Source organism: Chanodichthys erythropterus, chromosome 2 (genome assembly GCF_024489055.1).
Source record: "Chanodichthys erythropterus isolate Z2021 chromosome 2, ASM2448905v1, whole genome shotgun sequence".
In the NCBI taxonomy this organism is placed as follows: Eukaryota; Metazoa; Chordata; class Actinopteri; order Cypriniformes; family Xenocyprididae; genus Chanodichthys; species Chanodichthys erythropterus.
In genome coordinates this window covers 10,345,585-10,354,606 of record NC_090222.1, presented here as the reverse complement: position 1 = coordinate 10,354,606, position 9,022 = coordinate 10,345,585, and positions in this window count along the sequence as shown.

Below are 9,022 nucleotides of genomic sequence, written 5' to 3'. Positions count from 1 at the left end.
GAGCTGTTAGTGAGGCCAGCAGGGGGTGCTCACCCTGTGGTCTGTGTGGGTCCTAACACCCCAGTATAGTGATGGGGACACTATACTGACAAAAAGCACCGTCCTTCGGATGAGACGTTAAACCGAGGTCCTGACTCTCTGTGGTCGTTAAAAATCCCAGGATGTCCTTCGAAAAGAGTAGGTGTGTAACCCTGACATCCTGGCCAAACTTGCCCATTGGCCTCTGTCCATCATGGCCTCCTAATCATCCCTATACACTGATTGGCTTCCTCACTCTGTCTCCTCTCTACCAATAAGCTGGTGTGTGGTGGGCGTACTGGCGCAATATGGCTGCCGTCGCATCATCCAGGAGGATGCTGCACATTGGTGGTGGTTGAGGAGATTCCCCCTTCAATATGTAAAGCGCTTTGAGTGCCCAGAAAAGCGCTATATAAATGTAAGGATTATTATTATTATTATTATTATTATTATCATAACCCTGGACATGTGAGAAATAACTGTCCTGTTCGTACCCGTCCAGAGAATCCATGATCGGTGAGTGATGTCAACCCCTACTATTCTGCAGATACATGTGTCACTGTACCCATAACCTTGCTGTTCAATGATGTACGACTGGAGATGAGCGCCCTCCTGGACTCTGGGGCTGCGGGAAACTTTATGTCCCAGAATTATGTCGATCAACATCAGATTCCATAAATTCCATGCTCTTCTTCTCTAACAGTGGAGAAGATAGACGGACGACCCGTGGGCACGGGACACGTTAATGCCATAACTCAATCCATCACCATGCAAACAGGCATATTTCACACGGAAAAGATTCAGTTCCATGTTCTCCCCACATCTACATCATCCATCATCTTGGGTTTGCCATGGCTATGCAATCACAATCCTCACGTCTGCTGGAGAGAGGGGCAGATCATTCACTAGAATCCAAACTGTCTGTCAAAATGTCTGACTAACCCATCTCCTCTGTGTGTTAGATCCATTCAAGCCAAAGAACCAAGTGAAATCGATGCACCTGTCTCGCAATTGTCACTTCCTATAGAATATCACAATCTCTCACTAGCCTTCAGTAAGGTACGTGAATGAATGAATGAATGAGGCATTTATATAGTGCTTTCATATGTACTACTTTACACCCAAAGCGCTTTCCAATCATATCAGGGGTCTCTCCTCATCCACCACCATTGTGCAGCATCCACTTGGATGATGCGACGGCAGCCACAGGAAAACAGCGCCAGTGCGCTCACCACACACCAGCTGTAGGTGGAGAGGAGAGAGAGTGAAAGAGCAAGTTCAATGGATGGGGATTATTAGGAGGCCGTGATTGGTAAGGGCCTATGGAGGGAATTTGGCCAGGACACCGGGGTTACACCCCTACTCTTTACAAGAAGTGCCATGGGATTTTTAATGACCACAGAGAGTCAGGACCTCGGTTTAATGTCTCATCCGAAGGACGGTGCTTGTTACAGTACAGTGTCCCCGTCACAATACTGGGGCGTTAGGACCCACACAGACCACAGGGTGAGCACCCCCTGTTGGCCTCATTAACACCTCTTCCAGCAGCTACCTGGTTTTCCCAGGAGGTCTCCCATCCAGGTACTAACCAGGCTCAGCCCTGCTTAGCTTCAGTAGGCAACTGTTCTTGGGCTACAGGGTAATATGGCTGCTGGCTAACGTGCTTCACAATTACCACCTCACCGTCCTTACGACTGTGCTATTGATCTGATTCCAGGAACCACACCTCCCAAGGGTCGCATCTTTCCTCTATCTCAACCAGAGTCTGAATCAATGAAGAAATACATAGAAGAGGAACTGGCTAAAGGCTTCATCCGTCCCTACACATCTCCGGTGTAGGGAAAACACCCTAGGAAGTAAAATTAGCTCAAATGAAATATTTATAGGGAATTATAAAGAGTTGTTTAGATTACGACCGAGCAACTGATTCGTCCAGCGTTCATTTGCTCGAGCCGTAATAAGCTCTTGTAACGGATATAAATATCCAACAATCGTGAAAACACTGATTAGAGCACGGTAACTTGATCACAGTTTAAGACATTAAATCATAAAGCACATAATACAAGACACTTTCCTTTTAAAATCTACAAGAGATTTTATTTATTCTAACACAAACTAATCTAACACAAAGGCACGCACATACACACACACACACACATTCATACGCGTTGCAGTAAGAAGGAAATGAGAGAGAAAGAGTTTTGAAAGAGAGAGAGAGAGAGAGTGATCTGATTAACCGAATTCCTATCAATGCATTTCAAGGACCAGAACAAACCATGAATCATTCATTTATGCACCAGTTCAGTTTTGGTCTGGAGGTACTTGCTTGCGTTGACTAAGGTGAATTTTCCTCGTCGTGCAGAGAGGGGTTTCCCAAGTCGATGATTTGTCCAGATCAGGTCCGTGTGGAACAATGAAGGAAGTCTCTTTGTCGCTGGAGTTGAAGCGGCAAAAGTCGTTGGTTGAACTTTGCGGCGAAACGTAGGACACGAGACTTTCAGCGGTAAAGGAAAATTAAGTAAAGAAAAGAAAAGTGAGTGAAGGTTGGATGGCTTGAATGAGTGGCTTGTCTGTTCTTCTTGTCACTCCATTGTTCTTGGTACTTGTCTTGGCTTCTCTTCCCAGAACAGAACCAACTCCTTTTTCGTTTACTAACCAACTTCTCTCGTTCACTATCTTGCCATATGATTATTTAAACTGAGTTGTTTGTCACACCTCAGAGGAGTCTTGGCCAATCAGACATTGACCCGTTTCAAGAGGGCCTTCCTCTGCCCCCAATAAAACCTAAGTGTTACATCCCGGTCTGTCTCTGCTTTAGCAGAGTGCCATTTTAACATAATTGCTATTAAATGGAATACAATACATTTTAAACAGATTTCATTCAAGTCAGAATATAGGAAAGGGAGAAAGAATCAAATTAAGTCCAAATAAGGCATACTTCCAGTCAGTCAGTCAAGAGTTAATGCATTTACACGAATTGTGAGTGTTCTAAAGCCTAACTGTTTACAGGTAGTACTTGTGGACACATAATGCAAAATGTATGTAGTTAAAAGATGTTTGATAAGTCCGTTAAAATTGTTGGAACAATTTTGAAGCAGATTTATTTGTTCAACAGTCTCTTTGGCTCTCCTGTGAAGTAAGGAAACAAAAGGGTCTGGATTGTCTCTCTGTCTTCTTGGGTGACCCTTTGGTATGTCGCTTCTGCTATCAGGAAGCATGTGTCGTAAAAGTAATCAGCCTGGCTTTATCTGCAGACGGTCCGGAGCCGGAACCTCAATTCTGAATTAGAATTATGTTTTGAAAGAATCATCTAAATGATTCATTTGTCTGGTTCGTCCACAGTTCTTACATAGGCTTCCGTTGGCTTCTTCTTCGTGGGCGAGAAAGATGGAGGTCTACGTCCCTGCATAGATTATCGTGGATTAAATGAAATCACTGTCAAGTTTCGTACCTGCTCCCTCTGGTTCCTGCAGCTTTGGAGCAACTTCAAACTGCCCGCTACTTCACTAAGTTTGACCTGCGCAGTGCGTACAACTTAATCCGTATCAAGGAAGGAGACAAGTGGAAGACTGCCTTCTCCACAGCGACTGGGCACTATGAATACCTTGTCATGCCCTTCGGCCTGGTCAATAGTCCGTCAGTTTTCCTAGCATTCATAAACAACGTATTCCGAGACATGCTCAACCGATTTGTCATCGTATACATCAACAATATCTTGATATACTCAGAAACCATGGAGGAGCATGTGCAACAGGTCAGACAAGTTTTGCAACGTCTAATTCAGTTCCAACTTTATGCCAAGGCAGAGAAATGTGAATTTCACAAGACAGTAACATCCTTCCTCGGTTACATCATCAGCCGGGACAGTGTGGCTATGAATGAGAAAAAGGTGTCAACAATCCTCAACTGGCCACAACCCAATACCATTAAAGAATTACAACGTTTCCTGGGGTTTGCCAATTTCTACCGGCAGTTCATCTGCGACTTCAGCACCATGGCCTGCCCACTCACCTCCATGGTAAAGAAGGGTCAATCCCATCTTCAGTGGTCCCCTGCAGCCAGAAACGCCTTTCAACATCTAAAGGAATGATTCACCACAGCCCCAATTCTGCACCACCACGACCCGTCTCTGTCATTCGTAGTGGAAGTCGATGCTTCTAGCACTGGATTGGGAGCGGTCCTGTCTCAGCGCCAAGGTAACCCACCTAAACTATATCCATGTGCTTACCATTCTAGGAAACAATGCAGCAGAACAAAATTGTGCTGTGGGAGACAGAGAGTTGCTGGCAATGAAGGCAGCGTTCGAGGAGTGGCGTCATTGGTTGGAACGGAGCATTACATCCATTCATCGTTCTAACAGACCACAAAAATCTTGAATATCTCCGCACCGCCAAAAGACTCAATCCCCGTCATGCACGATGGTCACTTTTCTTCTCACGATTCCACTTAACTGTAACCTATCGCCCTGGGTTGAAGAATATCAAAGCCGATGCTCTGTCCCGTCAATTAGAAGGTGAGACCAGTCCTGTAAATTCAGATACTGACATACCAGCTTTCTCTCATTGTCGCACCCATACAGTGGGACATAATCTCAGAACTGGAACAGGCCAACGCGGAGGGCAAGATTCCTGCCAGCTGTCCTCCAGACAAAGTGTTCGTCCCTGAGAACTTTCGTACCGTGTCCTAGAATTGGTCGACAACTCACCCGCCTCTGGTCACCCAGGCATAGCCGCTACCATACAGCTCATGCAGAACTGGTTCTGGTGGTCATCTCTCCCCACAGATACTCAGTTTGTCAAAGCTTGCCACATTTGTAACATTAACAAACCATCTCATCAAATTCCCGCAGGTCTACTACAGCCACTACCTCTACCACACCACCCCTGGTCCCATATCGCTCTAGATTTCATCACCGACTTATCCCTCTCCGACGGAAACACCACCATCCTGACTGTCATTGATCGCTTCTCCAAGGCCTGCCGACTAACCCTGCTACCCAAGCTTCCAACCGCCATGCAGACAGCTGAACATCTGTGCACATGGGTCTTCAGAATTTACGGCCTTCCCGAGGACATTGTATCTGACCGTGGACCTCAGTTTACCTCCCACCTCTGGTCAGTGTTCTGTCAGGCTTTGGGCATCAATGTTAGCCTCACTTCTGGCTACCACCCTCAATCTAATGGACAAGCAGAGAGGATAAACCAAGAATTGACATGCTTCCTCCGCAGTTACTGCAACCGCAATCAAAACAACTGGTCCCGTTATCTGATGTGGGTGGAGTACGCACAAAATTCCATCCGCAAACCAGCAACTGGTATGACACCGTTCCAGTGCATCCTGGGGTTCCAACCTCCGTTATTCCCTTGGTCCGGTGAGCCCACTGATGTTCCAGCTATTAACGACTGGATGACGCGTAGTGAGGAAACCTGGGATAGAGCACATACTCATCTCCAACATGCTGTCCGCCGCCAACGAGAGCAAGCTGACCGCCACCATTGTCCCGGTCCCGCATACCAGCCAGGACAGTGGGTGTGGTTATCCACCAGAGACCTGCGCCTCAAGCTTCCCTGTAAAAAGCTCAGTCCAAGGTATGTAGGCCCATTCAGAATTATTTGTCAAATCACTCCAGTTTTATTCCGAATTGCATTACCTAACCACTTTCGCATCTCTCCTACGTTTCAAGTGTTGCTGCTAAAACCTGCCCATGGTCCCGACGAGGAGGGAGAGGAGGTGTCTCGTAACCAGGTTCCCCAGCCTATCCAAGTGGAGAATGAGGAGATATATCAGGTCCGTGAGTTGCTGGACTCCAGATGTCGAGCTCGGGTGCTCCAGTATCTGGTAGACTGGGAGGGGTTCGGTCCGGAAGAACAAACCTGGGTCAATGCGGATGATATCCTGGACCCCAACCTGGTGGAAGAATTCCACGCAGCACATCCGGAAAAACCAGCCCCTCGGCCTCGTGGAAGACTTGTGCCTTGGACTAATCACCGCACAGCTGTTCTCAGTAACCAGGCCTATTTAAGACCCACTTCCACTCCACATCCTCGCAAAGTCTCGTTTTGCCATGGTGAACATTACTGAGCGTTATCTATCTGTCTGATTATCTGTTGCTGATTCTGCTGTTTCCTGTTATCGACCCTTTGCTGCCAGCCTCTGACCTCTGCCTGTTTACCTGATTCTGTGAGTGATATCTGCCAGCCCTGACTATCTGACTACGATTCTGCCTGTTCCCTATTCAGTTGTTAAGTCTGACGTCACGCGGCAGCGCTTCCAGGTCCAAACGCTCTATCTCATACCACAAGAAAAAAAACAAATGGTGCTAATATACACACACGATGTGATGTAATACTACAAAAAAATATATAATTATAACCTTTATCTCCATACCAAAATCCCAGATGGCAAGACAAAGATTCATCTTTTATAAATCGTTAAAATATTAATGTCTGTGACGCTGTGAGCACAGAGACTATTGTGTAGACTGTAAGTATTTAAAATGTTTAACTTTTTAAAATGTTTGATGTTTATTATGAATAAATAGCGCTCATAAACGGCTGTCAATGGCATTCTCAAGTGAAACGAGTCGAGGCTTGGACGTTCCTTACGTCATGCCTGTAACTACGATTGTTATTAATAAAGCATGCAAATGGATCCCTGCCAGAGTGATGATTTGTTACACTTAACTGCATGTAGGGTTAGGATTAGGGTTTGGTTTAGGCTTAGTTGCATGTAATTATGCATAATTTATAGTTATTACTACTGTAACTACATGTAATATGTGTAACAAGGACACTGTAAAATAAAGTGTTACCTATATATATTTGCTGACTTCAAGAGAAATCAGCTATTTTAACCAGGACACGAATGGTGTTATTTCTTCGCACGTCAATGACGTCATATCTGCGTTACCCTCGATTTCCAGTTTTACTTTCATAGAAACCATTTAAACACCAAAGACACCTTAATATATTTTGTGTTTTATTAGACAGTTGAGCAACTGTTTGGATACATTTATCAACAGAAAAATAAACATTGTTATATAGCTCTCCACATTGATAGTGTTATTGTTTGAATCGCTTATTTTCTTGCCTGTCTACCATGATGCGACCATGGAGGTCATCCTTGAACTGGTTGCCTGCCCTGACTTGACCACGAAGGTCACCCCTGAACTTCCTGTTTGCCTGGACATGACCATGGAGGTCGCTCCTGAACTTCCTGCCAGCCTGGTTACAGCCCAAGGCCAGCCTTAACCTCTCCGTGCCTTCTGTTACAGTTTTACCTGATCTGCTGTGGTGGTCTTCCACTCCACCCTGGGGATCTTCAGCCCTGTCTGCTCAGCTGTGGTGTTCTTTTTCTCCGCTGTGGAGGTCTTCGGCCCTGTCTGCTCAGCTGTGGTGGTCTTCCACTCCGCCATGAGTATCTTCAGGCCTTTCTACTTCACTGTGGTGGACTTCAGCACCACAGTCCTGGCCACCCTGTCTGCCTCTGTCCCCTGATCCTCTTTCTGTCCCCGGACCTGAACCACCATCCCTCCCCCTGTTCCATCTCCGCTTTGGTTCTGTCATATAGTCCCTTTGCATTTTTGGGACTATTGTTATATTTCCTGTATTGTGTGCCATGTTTGTAGTCCTTTGAAGTTTTCCATGTTGATTAGTCTTCCCATGTTGTTCTCTCTGTATCTTGCTCCTGTGTATATATAGGCCTTATGTTTCTCTTGTGCTTCTTACGTATACATAATCACTGTGTTTCCCAGTTTGGATCCAAGTTGTTGCAAATGTCGTGCCGTGAATGCGGCCTGTGCAGGGCTTACCTGCCCATTCCAGATGAACACTCTGAATGTGTCCTGCCCATGCTGAGACGGCACTCCTGGACTCTAGCTGCCCGCACTGTGCACCAGGATCACGCTCTTCAGCAACCCACCCACTCCCTTATCTCCTTCCCCTCTTGAGGCGAGGTGAAAGAAGAAATGGAACTGTCAGGCTGAGCAGCGAGGCGGAAGCAAGCTCACGTCGGCCCAGTGCCGCATGTCTCACTCTCCCCTCGAAGCGGTGAGTCCCCTGTGCTCTTCACCTGTGAAGATCAGCTCCATTCATCTTGTGCGAGTGGCATGGTCTTGTCTGGTGGGTTTGACGATGAATTGGACTCGATGTCTCTGGCCGCCTCTGAGTGCCAAGAGTGGGCGACCTTCAGCGATGACTCTGCCCTTCCAAAGCATTTGCCGCTGATGGCCAGGCTGTTTCCTCACTGCACACAATGGAAGCAACTCAGCATGACGGACTTGGTCCTGCCAGTCATCGCAGGCTATGCGTCAGTTCCTGCCAAAAAGAGCCAGCTCCTCCACTGCATCCAGTCGCTCAAAAAGACAGCCCTGTGACATCAGCAGTGACCCAGGCCAGCCTCAGTGCCTGTCCACCCCCAGCTTAAAGCGGAGCCCAAAGCCAAGCCTCTGCCGGGCCAAACGCTACCCGTTTCCAAAGCGTCAGGGGCCTCGCCCCAAGCTTGAGTTGGACCCAGTACAGTCAAAGCTGTCCTGATATCTCAGGATGGAGGAGGAAAGTCAAGTCAAGTCAAATTTATTTATATAGCGCTTTTACAATTGGTAATTGTTTCAAAGCAGCTTTACATATTAGAAGCACAGAAAAAAAGGGAAGTGGTTAAAACTATACAAACAAGCGTGGTAATATGTAACATATACAAGATGGTGCTACATTAAGCCAATGTCGGCTGACTTCCAGGGGTGGAAAAAACCCCCTAGGAGAAAAACCCAGCGTGCTAGCACTGGGAAAAAAGTCCTAGGAGGGAAAAAACCCCTTGGAAGATATATATATGTAAATGTATATGGAGATAGATATAGAGATTAAAAATCGATTATATATAAATATATGTAAGCGGATACGGGGATCCTGGGCTACGTTGTAGTCAGGTCCAGACGCAGGTTCTCCATCTGACCTGGATACGGCCTGGATCCAGCACCCGGCAAACCTCAGGATAAGCAGAGGGTTAA